The sequence below is a fragment of the Microtus oregoni genome, unplaced genomic scaffold, assembly GCF_018167655.1.
Source record: "Microtus oregoni isolate MIOR12 unplaced genomic scaffold, Mior012 000088F_ref0000325, whole genome shotgun sequence".
NCBI classification, from domain to species: Eukaryota; Metazoa; Chordata; class Mammalia; order Rodentia; family Cricetidae; genus Microtus; species Microtus oregoni.
The window spans coordinates 937,305-954,891 of NW_024544555.1; positions in this window are offsets into that span (position 1 = coordinate 937,305).

Consider the following 17,587-nt stretch of genomic DNA (forward strand, 5'->3'; position numbering starts at 1 on the left):
CTCTCTATTTTTTTTATATTGGTTCTATCCATCACTAGTAGAAGCAGAACCAGAAAACTGATGTATTACAAAGTAACAAAGAGATATTGTTACAATTGCATCTGTGTGTATATGGTGTGGGTGTGCACACATATGACTTGCTTTTACATTCATGTTAGGGCAATGGCTATTGATCATTTGAGTACATAGGATAAGTCTTTGGTTAAGAAATTTAACTTATATTTAAAATTCTGAACAATAGATTACCATTTAGAATACTGACTAATTGATATTGGTCCCCTGATATTATTTTTTATTCTTGTTGTTTTTGAGACACGGTTTCTCTGTAGCATTGGTGCCTGTCCTGGAACTAAGTCTTGGAGACCAGGCTAGCCTCAAACTCACAGAGATCCGCCTGCCTCTGCCTCCCAAATGCTGGGATTAAAGGCATGTGCCACCATGTATCAGCTAGTTCCCTGATATTATTTAAACATTACACATGTCTGGAGGCGGGGGAGGTCAAACTCCCTGTCACCATGTGTAAAGTCAATGCAATCTTACATAAAAATAAACAAACAAATAGGAAAGGAACAGAATGTAGTGTCAGGAATTGAACCCAGGAACTAGGGTAGAGAAGCAAGGGCTCCAGCACTTAGCTACAATTGAAGCACAGAAGAATGCATTTGGCAGAAGCTAAATTAGAATTCGTGTTGGTCATTAACAGTTTTTCTCCATTGTGACCAGGGGTCAGTAGTTTATCTTTTCTGTGTAGACAACCATTTTTAGGAATTCTTTTGGTTTGCACAGACTGTGTTCATTTAAGGCAATTCCTGTCAACTAGGGATGATTTTGCGGCCCAGCAGTCTTTGGCAATAAATACCTGCAGATGTCTTTGGCTATCGTGATGGAGGGGTGCTGCAGAAATCCAGTGAGTAGAGATGAGGGTCATCACCAAAACTCCTCCAGTGCCCAAGAAAGACCCTCACAGCAAAGAATGTTCATTCAAAAATCTAAATCCTGCCTAAAAGAAGAAACTTAACTAAGGAATGCTTTGCATTTATTTTTCTTTCCTTTTTGTTTTTTCTCCAATATAATATCTCTATTGATTCTTTGGGATTTCTACGATCACATTCACTTCCCATTCCTCCCCAATCCACCCTCCCATCCTTGCACCCCACTCCCCCCCAAAAAAAGAAAAAAATAAAGAAATAAAGGACTACACTAAGTCCTATTTATGCTTTCCACTCATTGGAGCATGGTCAAACTCCCAGTGGCCAGTACCTTAAAGATAACTGAGTCCTTTCCCTGCTAGAAACCATGGCTTCCTTTCTGCACCATTTCTAGAAAAAAACCTCCTTGTCAAGGCACAAGCTAAGAAAGCACAACAATCACCAACTTAAATGTATATGTATTTTATATGATGCCTGATGCAGCCATCCCTTTTTGTAGATGTGAGGGCAGAAGTTTAGAAGAAGGAATATGCCATCTTTTGGGAGGGCATGAAAGGGAATTAGCAGTCTGGGTCTTAGACAGTCGCGTAATTTCTAGATGAGTCTTTTTGTCTTCCTCACCCAATTACACTTCATAAATGTTACCAATCATGTCAACAGCTAAGTGTATTAGTTCTAAAGCATGTTGGAGCCTTTTGGGTTTTGTATGACCCTGTTGGAATGCTTTCTAAGTGATCAACAGTAGACTACAAGATCTCAGACACGAAATCAGGAAGGGGGAGGTAGTTCTCACAGTGGACCAAAGATTCCATCATTTTAAATGTTCATTGTACACTTTATGTTCTTGGGTTGAATGTCCACTCATTGAAGAGGGCACTTAGATCTTGCAAAATATGTTTCATTGTTTTACAGATTTGTACAGGGCTGGCTCTCACTCCCTGTCTTCATAGACATGACAAGCCTCAGAATCCCTGGGTGCTGAGCCTTATCTAACAGATTCACGTCAACTCTCTGAGGAAACTTTTGTGGCCTTAGATAATTTGATATCTATTTTAAATTTATCAGACCAGCATTAAAGTGATAGAGGGAAGATCCGATCACTATAACCCCATCTTACAAAAAGGAAACTAAAGACTGGAGAGTTTAAATCAATCAACCAATCAAATATTTGTTTGTGTGTGCACTCATCAAATATTGGTAGGGTGCATGTCATGTAAACATCACTGCAACGAACAACATAAGCTACTAGGAAATCCAACTTTGAATGAAGAACTTGAATTGAATCCATTTCACACAAACATGTTATTTCTGTACGTTTTCTGTATTTATCCTATATGTAAATATTAGATCATCATACTAGAATTATAAGTTCAAAAACAAGTTTTTAAATCATGCATATTAAGGACTTGTCATTTCATGTCAGAAACTCTACTTGGTATTGAATATACCTTATTTCACTAAATTCTTTAATAATCTAACAATGTATCCCCTCTCACTGCCGCTTGCCTTACAGATAAGCTCAATAAAGCTCAGAAAGAAAAAACAGCCCACAGTCCCATACAACAGTGGTAGAAACGAATTTTCTCTTGGGCTTATTGTATTCCAAAGGCTGTGGACTTAACCGTCTCATAAATAACTGCTTCTCCTTTTTATTCCGAGCTTTTATCTGTTTCTCCTTTTCTTTTAATGAGTAATGAGTAGTCAGCATGATTTCTGCCCAGCACCCATTCTAAAAGAAATGAGAGATTTTAAACCACAACTGCTATTGGACATGAATTTTCAGAGGAGACAAGGAAAAAAGGTAAATTTGGAAGGTAGTTCTCTGTTCTCTCTGCCACAGATTTTACCTTGCACTGCGAACTCTATGAGAGGCAGTCATAGGGCTCAACGGACGGCACTCTGTCTGGTCCTAAGAGATGCTCGCCCTTGGCTGGGTTCTGTACAAGGAATCCCCGAGACTGCTTGCCATGCTGTGTACAGGGCACCAGGGAAAATTTCAAAAGACGTACAACAGGTGGGTGATTGGGCCACATGTGTTACACAGATGTGTGTCCGTGTACCCTTCTGCTTTCTCATTTTGACTTTTAAGCAAATATTAGGTTCTTTTTTATTCAAGTCAGATCAAAATACAAATACATTGGCTTCCCGCATCCCACAATGTCTCGTGATTGCTCTTCTAAGCTGGGGTGGGGAATCAGGCAAAAAAACAAAACAAAACAAAACAAAACAAAAAGGCAACGAAATGCAAGACTGTGTGTAAAGAGCATGGGTATCTGGGTGTTTTGTGTGTTGGTGTATAAAATGCATGTATATATGTATATATGTGTGTACATCTATCTAGATGTGTATATATATATATATAAATAGTTATATATCTATACATATGTATACACATAAACATGTAGCTTGAAACTTTGAAATTTTGAGTTTAGGAAACTAATTATTACAGTTTACATTGGTTTCCTAGATAGTCTATTGTAGTTCTGGTTTCCAGAATTCTTCTACTATGAATGTATATATTTATTAATGATGCAGAGAATATGATACAAATACCTAGATTTATCTTCTATAGATAAAACAAACAAAAAAATGTATTTAAGAAATGCCAAACCATTGGTTTGAATTTCAAACTATGTGTTTCAAATTTGCTCATGACAAGAACAAAACAAAAGGAGAGAAACAAAATGCCCACCAAATGTAAGTGGTGATTTCTAAGAAGAAAAGAAAGAAATGATAGCACAAAACCACTGGCTATTCCCAGTGCGATTTCATTGGCCTTTCAATTAAATTCCTCTCTCATAATCCATGGGCTCAATGCGGCCTGCACGATTGTGACTTAAACTGCTTATCAGCCTAATTATTTTGAAGTTACAGCAATCAGTTAGAAATATTCATATGGTAAATAGGTGCCAAGTCTCCAGGGCACATTGAGCACACCAAACACTCTCCAGTCTCCTGCCAATCACTCTTTCAGACTGTTTACACAAGGACCAAAAAGTTGCTCAGAAAAGGAGGATCAGAGTCAAGCGAAAGGAAGCATGTCTTACTTGTCTGGATATCCGATAGACAGAAGAGATAAATGTCTAAATTTACGGCAGAAAGATAGACTACATGCTCAGTCAGAGTCAAGCGCCTTGGGGATTGTGGGAGAATGGGAGAGGTGTTTGAAGTTAACCTGTGCAAGCTTCCCGGGGGCTTCATGGGATCAGGTTGTAAGCACATAAGCCTGACCCTTCAAAGAGTCTGTCTCTCAAGCCAGGGCTCAGCTGATAGAGCAAGATCCCTCCTCCCGGGGATCTGTGCGGAGTGTCCACAGAACCAGACACCCAGGTGCACCAGTGGGCGAATTTTCTCCATGAGCCCTCTACAGGTGTAGTCTTGAAGGCTTGAGGAAGAAATGTTTTCTTTTTGCTTTTTAATTAGTAGTTCTAATGAAGTTTGCAGTAATTTTTTGTTCCTAGCAATTTGGATCAGATGGGAAGTTTTATGCCATCCTGTCTTTGAGTTTCCTTTCAATTATCTTCTCCTTGTTCTCTTTCTTTTTATTTTTTTTAAGGAAACTGAATCAGAACAGTTTTTTTTTAAAAAAAAAAAAACATGTTCTGGCTATTTTAGAGAATGGTATGGCAATTAGTTTTGAAAGCATGCAGGGTGGGGAAGTGAAGGTATCAACATTGCTCATTACTGTCCTTCGGTATGGTATAAAAAACTGGATTAAAGATTTATTGAAATGGTATCCTATCCAAAATGTTCAGAGACACTAATTTAGGAGAGTTTCGTTCAAGCTTCCATGAAACTGGTTAATGGGATCAGCTTCCAGCAACACTCTTTAAACTGGCAATAGTGTTCAGCTAAGTCCATAAAGAACTACTCTTTGTGATACTGGGAGGAAGTTAAAAAAAAAAATTAAGTTCTCATTCCCCACATCTTTCATAACAAGCAGAGCACTACATGGAATCCAATTAACAGAAGGATTTCTTTAAATTAAATGTAATTGCTTAAATAATATCCACATCACCCCTGACCCTTCTCGACTATGGGGCTGTACCGAATAAGCTACCAGGAGATCTCCAGACCCATCCAGCAGGGATTCTCACATTTCTTTTCTCTTGTCTTGGACGCTTTGAATGTGAAGTCACCCCACACATGGAAGCATCTGGATTTTGCTAGAAGTAACACTGAGTGGTGATTGACAGGGGCCTTGCTAATGTTCCTTTTTCGCTGACCACATTCTGACACTTGATGATGAATCAGTTTGTTGCACATTGATATATCCCAAGTGACACCTATTGAAATTACCTCTTCGCTTTTCCAGTGCGGTTTGCTTGTACATACGTGTACTGTCAACTTGTTTACAGATTCTTTTGTGTGTAATTGTGATAGCGGATTTAGCTCAAGCCCTAAAGGAATCGGTTTACTGAATGGTGTTAAAAATGAATGTGCTTATTACAGTATAAACATCATTAATTATGGACTCACATGAATGCATGTCTATATGTCATCAATTTCCATCAGCTCAGAGATTCAACAAAAGTCTGCAGTCTGTGAATAGCAAAAATACATAAACTGCTGTGACTGGTAACTTAGTAACTGTTTTTACTTGCTTTGTAGCACTGTAGATCTTAGCCTGCTGTATTTCTTTCTTATATATTTGATTTTTGAGAGAAACATGGCTAAAGAAAAGAAAGAAAGAATAACAATGTCCCAGTAGAATTGCATAGCATTTTGGCAATCACAGGTCAACTCAGAAGGCAAACACCTACAGATGGGACAATAGCCCGAGCAGCACATGGGTTTATTCATACATATGTCTATGTATGTAAGAGCTGAAATGCTAATGGCTACCATCCATCCTCACTGCCAATGGAAACAAACTTTCTTCTTTGGAATCACTGATGGAAATGGAAAGGAATAATTTTCTATTAACTGCTTTCATATTTTGTTTCATTCTTATAGTAGGGTAGATGATACAGGTGCAGTATCAGTATTGTAAAACTGTGTAGCAAAAACTACAAAAGTAATTCTGTGGATATATTTTAAAAGGCAGAACAGAAACTATATTTCAGATTCTTGTGTGAATATAATTACAAAACTAGTTAACTATTTTTATGTGTTTCCATAATGAGTCCATTTCATATACATTGTAATTTAGCACCCATCATAATAAATCATTTGGTTACAATTAGTTGTTATATATATATATATATATATATATTTTAAGTACATATAAGAGATCAATGATTCAACATTATTTCATGCTAACTCAGCATTTTACATAAAAGAAAAAAAATGTTAGAATTGGTTTATTTCTAGTTTGATATGGCAGGTTGCCAAATGGGGTACAAGAAGAAGGAGAGTGATAAATTATTTATTTAACATAGAGATTTAATATATTTAATATTAAACTGTTATCAGGACAGTGAATGGAAGCCCTGCCTCTGTCTCTTGTTGATTGGATGGTTTTGCAATAATTATTTATGAAATATCATCAGGCCCTGGTTTCTTCATTTGTACATGTAAAACAACAGATAATAAGATTCGGGTGAAACTTAAATCAGATAATCCAAAGAGATAATTTATCAGTGTCTGACACATCAAATAGATAAAATAATGACTCATAAAGCCTCATTCCTACCACTCTGAAAATGCCAATTTTAAAATGGAGCTTGGCTTCAGCACTCTAAATGTCTGAATATATTTATGTCCTGTTAGTAACTAATGAAATTGCCTATTATCCCTTATGATTTTCAATCAAAAGGGGAAATTATAGAAGAAAAGTATTTCCTCAGATAGAAATTTTAAAAATAACTTGGTCTTTTGCAATGGTGTAGTGCATCAAGCAGAACCATTCTCCCAAGAAGCACACACTCAAAAATGGAAAGAATTGAATGGTGTATAGTTTGATAAATAGAATATCTTTCATGCATCCCACTTTGTAATTTCAAAGTCTTCTTCATAATATTCAATGTGATCTCTATGAACTTTTCAGTAAAGAATCTTTTCAAACTTGTTAACCCAGAGTCTCCGACACTTTGCTCATGAAAGCTGTTGTTACTGACCCATTCCTGGACAAGTATAAGAGGAAAAAACCCAAGACTCCAAGAGGGGGAGGTTCTGTTTCAGGTGCGGAGGACCTGGGTTTGGAACCCCAACTGTGGCCTCAGGCTAAGTCTTCTTTACACAGCTCTCATGTAAATGACTGTGGACAGTTAATGGGCTTATTCTGACTCTATAGCATCCCCCTCCACCCCCCCCCCCCGCATGAACCTGGTACCAAGCAGGAGAAAGGAAGGACTCCGAGACACAGGCATCCGTAGATGCAGTCACCTTGTGGGGTAGGGTGCAGGCTCTGGTTTGTTTCCACGCTCTGACTTCTCAGTTGTCGCTATTAAAAAAAGAAATCCTTCTGCTGACCCCAGAAGACCCAGGGGACTAAGAATTTACACAGACAAAAGGAATAAGGATGTTTGAGAGGGACTTTCCACATGCATTACTAGGTGGAAAGCTATAGGGCTTCTTGGGAAAAACTCACCCTGTGCTGAGAAAGTGGGAAGTCCAAGAAATCTGAAACCCCAGAGACTGGTTAAAGTAACTATATTTCTTTAGACTCAGTCACAAAAAAATGCTCTCACCCCTGCCTACGACTCCAGGAGGATGAAGAAAAATTAATATCAAGAGGAAAAGTTAGTTGCATACTTTCTGACTAGAACATCAAAGGACAAACAGTCACCAGGGTTTCACTGCCTTGTTCTCTCTGACACAGAATCTAGCTTCCTCACAAAGGCTTCGGGGACTCTGAGCTGGAGTGGTAAGAACTTTTCATTTTGTTCGGGAAGTGGTGGGTTGGAGGGCATTCTCCCTAGTGAAGTTTGGGGAGTTTTGGGTGGAGTGTTTCTTCCTTCACGTCAGCCCTGTAGTGATAAGCCAGTGTCTGCACCTAGCCCCTGTCCAGAAACTCATCCCTCTGCCAAATTGAGTTCAACAGGACTTGATCAGAAGGATCAAAACTATGGAACGGGGGCTGAGAAATAGTCCAAATCACCACCTTCACAGAGAACACTTCTCCTCCCCTCTAATTTCAGTTCAAAGGCAGTGTTTCTTTCCATGTCTATATAACACTCAGAGCTCCCATCAATCCTGGCTCCAATGGCAGCTGCCACAGAAAGAGGTCATGGTGGGTGTTTTTCCCAACAGGAGGCTAGCAAAAGTTCCTCTCCAGACAAGACAACTTCAGACTTAAATAAGCCATCCTCATCTTGTGAGTTCATAAAATTATTGTATGTCAGCAAAGGTCAAGTAGGGAGTGCTGTCGAAATGCTTAGAATGCCAGCGAGCTCCCCTGGATCCTTTGTGGGTCCTTAGCAACCACGTGAGCAGAGAACCCAAGCCAATGTCTGGCATGAAATTCAGCCTTCCCCTTGATTTCCTCTTTCATCCGCCATTTTTATGTGCCTTTTTTTTTTTTTAAAAAAACTGATTATGAAATGCTGCTAGTCCTTAACCAGGTCTGAGCTCACACAGACAAATGAGCTCTACATGTCTGTGAAGGATAATAAGAAGCTATGAAATTTGGTGTCTCTGAGACCTAAAGTCACACAGCTGCATGACACAGTTTTTATTTCTTTCTCTTTCATATGCTCCCCCTTCATGCATTCTTCCTTACATTCTTTCTTTTTATTTTTATTCTAAACTGGTTTTTAGAAAGATCACGCTGTGAAGCAAAGGATGGTCCTGAACTCAAGGTCCTTTTGTCTCAGTTCCCCAAGTTCTGGGATTACAGGTTTACAGGTATGCGCCACCATGTCAAGCCAAATTAGGCTTTTCTTCTCTTCATACTCCTGGAGTCTCCACTTCCCTCTGTGCAGTTCTGATTCCTTCCTTTCAGTCTATTTGATTTCTCTGCATATAGGGATAGATAGATAGATAGATAGATAGATAGATAGATAGACAGATAGATAGATAGATAGATGGATAGATAGATGACAAAGACAGAGAGAAAGAGGAGAGAGAGATACACACAGAGACAGAAACATGGAGAGAACACTATATTATAGTGTGTTATCAGCCACTGCTGCACACAGTCTCTCTTGGTTTCCATATCTGCTCTGCCACAAGCACTTGGAGCTCTAAGCCTGTGTATGATTTGGGGCTTTTGCCACCCCTCTTCTCCACAGATCTTCATTTAAAATGTTCCTGGTCTCCTGTTTGGAGGTAAAGCAAAAGCTTTGTGATCCTTACAGACTCACCATCTCAAACTGCTTTTTTTCTGAGGTCCCCCTGATGTGAAAGGAAGGACAGACAGGAAGTGGATCAGGTGATGGTGGAATTTCTCCATTTCTCTTGAGTGTGTTTCTCCAAAGCCATTGTAAATGGAGGAGCTGTCCTGATTCTTCATGCCCTTCAGTCTGCACTCTCTAGTAGCCACACTTGTGTAGCTTGGTCAACTATTTTCCACACTACCCTGATATTTTCCTGGGTAAGCTCCTCCATCTTCTGTTCTTCAAACCCACAGGGAGTTTCCAGCTTGCCTTTAGTGTGAACAGAAGGTAACATATTGGCAAGGCTGGGGAGATAGAAATCTTACCTGGAAGTTAGAAGGAGCAAAGCTGGAAGAAAGTTTGTGCTCTATCTGTTTGCATGTAGGAAGAGTGCGTGGCCCTTGATAGCAAAAAATAATAAACTTCAGGGAGTTTATAAAGAAGGTAAATGTCATGTTCTCTCTACACCTAGCATGAACAAATATGACTGAGTTTGAGGAGGAAAAAAGACACATTAATAATAAACAGATCTGCATTTATCCATAGAGCTCACGAATGCTGTGGCAATTTCTTGCACCTCTCCTTTAAAGAGCTGGGTACCAGTGGGTTCTTTTGCACTGTCCAGGTGTATGCTAATAGTAGGATGACTTCCACAATGTTTTCTTGAACTTTAACATTTTCAGTGAGAAGTTTTATTCATCCAATGTTTCTAAAAGCTGAAGCAAAAGTTTGAGGCTTGAAAATAATCCCATCCTATGTCCTATCACATGACTTATTTTAGACCTGTCTAGCTAGCATGTGTCTGCAAACTGGCAGGAAAAATTGGCATCTACAATGCTTTCTGGAAATGGTGGAATTTTAGCAGATTACGAGTTAGCAAAAATAAATATAAAGTGTATTTTGGTGTACTTTTTCATTAATAAATATATGTTAACCAAGTCATTCCATTTAAGAAGTGTTTTATTTGAAAAGAGAAAATGATTATTCCTTCATGACATATGGATAATAGACATGGTCATTTTAACCCCAAGATATGAAAATGAACAAATAAAAAAAAAACTACAAATCTACACGATCTTGATTGACAGAAACCTGAAATTGTTTGGTCAGCCTAAGGGCAGAGCAGGGAGGAGTTTCAACAGGTGCAATATGCTGAAAATGTAGAAATAGTAAAACAGAGAAAATGGCAAAATAACGAAAAGGCAAATAACTCTACTCCATTGGAACATGACTTCAGGAATTTACTTAAATCACCTTCATTGACATAACTTCATAAACTTTTCTTCTTTTGGGTCTTTTCCTCCCTCTGAACCTATTGTGATTGCCGCTGCACTCATTATCACTGTGAATTTCTGAGAAGCCCCAGAGGGATAGAAAATGGGCGAGAGGGCGAAGGGAGAGCAGCTTCTGGCTTTTTATCTCAAGACAAACCTTGAGGGGTTAATTACATCAAGTTATAAACTCTCAGGACCAACCCTTCCTGCCCCGACAGGAACATTATTCTGTAACTGTGTTGAAATGAACAGTGAAAACCTCAAAGGCAAAGACTGGTCAGGGAGGAAGGGGTGCACAGGAAGCTGCAATAACAATCACAACAAAAACCATTGCAAACAAAAGATCCTTGGCTGGAGAGATGGCAAGGTTGGGAGTGTTTTCTGTTCTTGTAGAGGAAAGGAACTAAGTTCCCAGCACCCACACCAAGCAGCTCACAGCCACTTATAAATCCAGGGCCAGGAAATCTGGTGCCCTCTTTTGGTGTCCACTCATACGCACACTCACTTGCACATACCCCTCTACAGACATGAATATATACAAAAGTCAAAATAAAATAACTAACAAAAATAAAAGATATTAGAAAAAATCATACCTTGCGATTAGATACATCGCTTTTCTCAATATAAAAATTTAGTAGTAAAATTTAAGAAAAATAAGGCAATAATTATAAAAATCAGATATCTCCGTAGTTGGTATTTCATCTTATATCTTCCATTTTCTCTATATTTTTATTCACGCAGGTAAAATGTTTATTTGCATTACAAAAATTAGCTACAATAAATATGAATCAATATCAAATATTATGATCTATTAATATATTCACAGATATGCATGTGTAATAATACATTGATTATATATTAAAGGTAATATAAATAATTTTTTAATTTTAATTTTCTGATTAGAACACAACTTTACCTTTTTACAGGTAAATTAAAGACTACTTTTATCAGCAATACTAGTTTTTGAAAAGGCTAGCAGCGAAGAGACTGAGTGTACTTAACTTCTGCAATGAGAGTGGGAACTCTCATACACACACTGCTACTGGAGGACCAAGAACTCCAGCTACTGTGAACACCTGTTTAGCATTATCTAGAAAACTCACTTAAAGCTTCATTGTGAAAACACAAATACCACACTTGATTCCTCCCTATGTGCGATGTCCCAAAGATCAAATCAAAGCTACCATGTTAGATATGGAGACAGCAGCTTTGATCGCGGAACAGGAGGATCGGGAGTAAGGGCACAAGAAGAGGCTTTCAGAAAGGACAGCCATATTTTACTTCCTACCTTGGACAGTCAAGAAATAGAATTCAGTATAATGGTTTAACATAACACCGTCACACAACATTCCACAGTACAATCTTCACTTATCATGGCTGAGGATTCTTCCCTCTCGATGATGCTGGAGAACTGTGCTGGTAATTAGGATTTTCACTGTGATCTGTGTCAGGTGTGGTTGTGACAGTCCATGCCATGGCATCATGAAGGCAAGCAGAGAGTCCTGAACTGCTTGACTGTGGCACTCAGGAGCAGAGGTATAATAATTGATTCTCAGCTCTGGATATGTTCAGCCAACAGTGATTTCATCAGGTTATAAGCCGGTTACAGGTTGAGGGATGTCAGCAGTGCTTTACATTATAAAATTATTGGAAATCTGAAAGTATCATTTTCACGTGCACTCTCCTAAACTTTTTGTTTCGATTTTCCTTCTACCCAATATAGCACCTACCTATTAAAATAAAACATACCGGAAAATACAAACCGGTAGTAAAGAACATTGCAATTCCTTTCTAGAGATAAATGCTGCTAAACTTTACTGTTTATTCAGTGACAATAAAGTTTAGCGTTTCTCTTGTTTTAAACACAGACCTTTCACATAAGAGAGGTATTGTTAAGTTCGTTCTTTAAAAAACAATTGTACCCCTCTTCCTTCTTTCTTGGTTCCATAGTTTCCCTTCTGATTTCTTCCCTAATGTTAAATTCATCCAAACAATGAAAGTGAAATGAAACCATTTACTTCATTGTCCTCAAAATACTGCCTCCCTCAAAATGCTCTTAGACATGGGGAACATGTTTGAGAATTAGAAAAGAGAAGAGGGAAGCTGCTGACTTTGAGAGGCACTCGGTGAGTTTGGGGCTCTACACTCTATAGCAGGCTGCTGACTGCCCACAAAAGCCAAGTGTCCTCCTGTGGCTATTTAAAGCCATGAGCCTCATCCACCTTCCACTCTGAGCTATTTTGAGGGAAGAAGCAGACTGAACAACTAGCTTTTAGGGGCCCTTTGAGATTATGTCCAGCAGTGTCTCTAAACAGGTAGAGGCTGTGCTTTCTAAGGGGCATTCACAATATCTGCAATTGAAGTTGTCTAGGTGGCTTGGGCAGTGAGGAGGATGTAAGCTTTGATTATCTACTGGGTAGAGGGACTCACTCAGAGGTCTACAGGACTGGGGAATCCTCCCACAACAAAGGATCTTCCATTCCTCTATGTTAATGGTGCTGACACTGACATTACAAACATAAGCCGGTCCTGACACATGAGACTCACAGGGTCCTTGTGCAAATAATATAGGGCTCTATAATTCCTTGTCATTGGTAAAATAAAGGGGAAGTAAAGGAAATAAGCATTTCTGCTTGTGTTAGTACTTGTGCAATATTCCATAGCTTCAGTTAGTCTTCATCATAACTCAGTGAAACAGATGTTGGTGTCTCTTTGTTGCACACAAGCTGAGTGAAATAAATCTGCTTGGCTACTAGCACACAGCAAACAATGCAGCCTGAAGAGGAGCCTAACTCTCCTGATATTGTTCACTTTTTATTTTTTCTTTTTTGGTCAGAGTTTCTCTGTCCTGGAACTCACTCTGCAGAACAGGCTGGCTACTTTTCAGTTTTCTATAGATTCTGTTTTCCTAACACACACACACACACACACACACACACACACACACACACACACAGCCTATATGAAGCAGTAAACATTTCATAAATACTATCATTTTATCCTTGCTTTCATTCTGTGTTTATGATATTTATGAAAACAATGAATATCTCCTTGGTTTGTTTGTGAGAAATGGTTGCATAGAAATTAAGTCGTAATTAAGTACAATTTTTTTAAGCAAATGTTCAAGGTTCTTTTAGAGTAAGAACCCCCTTTTTCTTTTGTGGCTGGATCAAGAGAGGCTTAAGACCTGACATCCTAAAGGCAGAAATTGGAATTGGCTTGGGGTGATTGACACACCATGCAGAAATTCTTCCCATCCTCTGGCAGGCAGGTGTGGGGGTGGGGTGGGTAACTGAAGCTGCTAATTCTAACTCTGAGCTGAGCACCTCCACCAACAGCCGAGTCCCTTCTCTTTTGGTTCTGAAGCTTTTGGAAGGGTCACCATGCATTTTCAAACATCAGGGCAAGCAATCCCCAGTCCTGGGGGTGAATAAGTGATTAATACATTTCGAGAAAACATAGGTGGGGAGACACACACAGGTTCTGCTTTCAGGCAGTCCCTTGGGTGTGACTTTAGACTTCCTTGGGACCCTTTCACATGTTTGCCCTACAGGAAGATCACCTGCAAACCTCATGCTTAGCACACACCTCCTGTGGAGCATGTGTGGTTCTTCCTAAAATGCAAATTCTATTTGGGAACAAACAACTCTTAAAACATAAGCCCACATGACCTCTGAACTCAGAACAATAGCTACCTTCTATCCCCCTTAAGAGAACCAAACATCACTCATCCTGCTTAACCCAGACCTTCAACTCTTTCACCAAAGCCCAGATACCTTGTATTACTGATAACAGGCTTCTAGCCTGTTGTCAGGGGATTTAAGCATAGAACTCTCTACCTTGCAGTCAGCCCTTGCCTCCTTAAGAGTTGAATTGGCTAACCTGAGGCCAGTTCTTAATCTCAGGGAGTCTGGAGTCGGATTGTAAACATCAAAGCTCTGATATCACGGGAAGATGAAAAAACCTGGGGAACTCTTATCTAAGGAGACACCAAACCCTTGCTGAGTGGTCCTTCCTATTCAGGACAGCAGATATGAAGGCAAAGCAGCTTCCATTCCTCCCAGGTATCTGCTACTCGGATAATCCTACTGTTAGAAAAAGCAAGTTACTTTTAGATTTATATTGGCGAAGTTTGAGACTCATGCCAGGTATTACTAATTGTATTCAGGACCTGCCTTAATATTTGTAAAACTTTGTCAAGTGTACATGGAAGTCAGAATGGCATGTTCTAAGTGGTTAAAAGTGTATATCAAGCTTTAAAATGTTTGGATAAAATGTATTCTTCTACCCAAATTCATCACCACAAAACCAGTATAAAGCGCTGGTTTTAGATAAATGACAGTCTGGAAAATATCAAGAAGCCTGCACTTAATTACCATTGTTTCCTTCTGCATGCTTTCCAGATACAAGAGCAAAGGCAACAAAGAGAACCCTGAGAGAGACATACATAGATCCCCCTGGGAAGGGGAAGTAGACAAGATCTCCTCATTAAATTGGGAGGAAGGGGGCAGAGGGGAAGAGAACATGAGGGAACAGAATGGTCCAGATGGGGGAAGGACAGAGAGGGAGAGCAAAGAAAGAGATATCTTGATTAAGGGAGTCATTATGAAGCTAGTGAGAAGCCTGGCTCTAAGAAAATTGCCAGGAATCCCCACAAGGATGACCCCAGCTAAGATCCTAAGCAATAATGGAGAGAGTGTCTGAACTGGCCTTCCCCTCTAATCAGATATATGACTACCTTAATTGTCATCATAGAACCTTCATCCAGCAACTGATGGGAGCAGATGCAGAGATCCACAGCTAGCACTGGGCCAAGCTCCCAGAGTCCTGTCAAAAAGAGGGAGGAGCGATAATATGAGCAAAGTGGTCAAGATTATGATGGGAATACCCACAAAAGCAGCTGACCTGAGTTTATGGGAGCTCACTGATTCCGGACTAATCGCGGGAGAATCTGCATAGGACCAAACTAGGCCCACTGAATGTGGGTGACAGTTGTGTGGCTGGGGCAGTCTGTGGGGTCACCGACAGTGGGACCAGGATTTATCCCTGGTGCCTGAACTGACCTTTTGGAGCCTATTCTTTTTGGAGGGATACCTTGCTTAGCCTTGATACTGGGGAGAGGGCCTTGGTCCTGCCTCAAAGTGATGTGCCAGACTTCGTTGACTCCCCATGGTAAACCTTACCCTCTCTGAGGAGTGTATGGGGGTGGGGAAGGTTGGGGGGGGTGGGAGAAGTGGAGGGAGTTGGAACTGGGATTGATATGTAAGATGAGAAAATACTGTTTTAAAAATAAATAAATAAAAACAAAAACCCAAATACAATAGCAAAAATGAAAACAAGTAATAAAATGAAGTAATGTATAACCAACTAATCATTTAATACCCATTCTTCCAATTTTTCCCGGCTTAATTCAACCAAAGTGATAACCATTCTGTTATAATTAATACTTCAACAAATAATTTGGTTTTAACCATAGTAACAATCTGGACTGAAAACATACTTTTATACAAAGCGTCCACATTTTGATTTTATTTTTGTATAATATAGAAAGCATATTATAATCTATATAATAAGTCAAAGATACTTCTTATATTCTTTCAAAAGGTTCTATCTTTCCTGTTTCAAAAATTGTAGGAACAATTCAGATTAATAACAATGAACTTCAGCATTCAAAATAATTACTTAGATAAACATTTTAACTTAAATCACAATTAGAAAATTCATATACCCCTTACAAACCCTCTAGCTTTTAGTTATTTAATTAAGATAGTGGAGTCAGGAGGTGGAATGTTTGGGGTTTTAGGAGGGATAAGTGTTGCTTCATTTGCGGATTGATCTTCAGGGACCACGTTACAAACTGCTTTGATTTCAAACTACTGAGGACCAAGGAATTGGAAGGCAAATAGAAGCAAACAGTGACATACTCTAGGGGAAGGATTCTTTGTTAAGCTGAAAATCTATTGCCTTTGTGATATCTGAGAAAGGGTCTGATCAGTTTACGGCTTTGTCTTCTTCACCTGAGCAGTTCCATGCTGGCTTAACTCTAGCCTTCTCTCTAATACCCCGAAGCAGACACCCACAGCACAGGCTTGCATATTAAGAAAAGGTCTTTTTTGGTTTGTTTGTTTTGAGACAGCCCTGGATATGCTGGAACTCACTTTATAGACCAGGCTGGTCTCGAACTCAAAGAGATCCACCTTCCTCTGCCTCCCAATTCCCAAGTTCTGAAATTAAAGGTATTTGTCACCACATCCTTCTAGGAAGGGTCTTTTTAAAGGATTCAAGCTAAGGATGCCTAAGGCCTGTTTCTTCAGTTTAAACACCACTGTCAGGCATAGACAGAGCAAGCATTGGGTTTGTGATCCCATTTGTTAGTCTTTTTGCTTTATTTCCTTGTCTGCATTCCTGTATATGGGTTTCTGCAAGGTAGGGATCTTGAATGAGCACCAGTAGTGCTGGGTACATGATTTGAACTAATTCTTTGTCTAAGCAGTCATCCTCTTTTTTGATGATGAAAAAAATATCTTTTTTTTTTTTTTTTTCACTTTGAGATGGTGTCTCGCTGTCCTGGAACTTTGTATGGCATCTTGAATTCAAAGAGATCTGCCTGCCTCTGCCCCTGATGCTGGGATTGAAGGGGTGAACTGTCATGTCTGGCTGGAAAAAAAAATCTCTCTTGATTAACCTCCAGAATTCTTAAGATAGCAAGATAATGCAGTATTATTTTTATTATACTTTTGTATATTTTTATATATAAGTTTATTATACCTTTCTAGAATATGTTGATAAATTTGATAGAAGCTTGGTATTGAAAGACCAGTCACTGCAAAACTTGGTTTTATTGTCTGCAAAAATTTCTTTTGTGTGTTTCTGTATTACCAATGATTCAAACAGTAACGAAGTGACTAGCTCATTATTACCACCTGTTAACTGTCACCCAGGTAGGAATTGCTACTAATATCAGCTATCACAGACAAAATCTGAAAATGTTTTTCTCCCTTTCTTATTTCTTTCCTAAAATGAACAAAAAATTTAATTTTCTTTTGGTAGATGAGTGCATATTAAATATCGAAAGTCTAAAATCCAACGTGAAGCACCGCAGCTTCCATTCCAAATGTGTCTACCC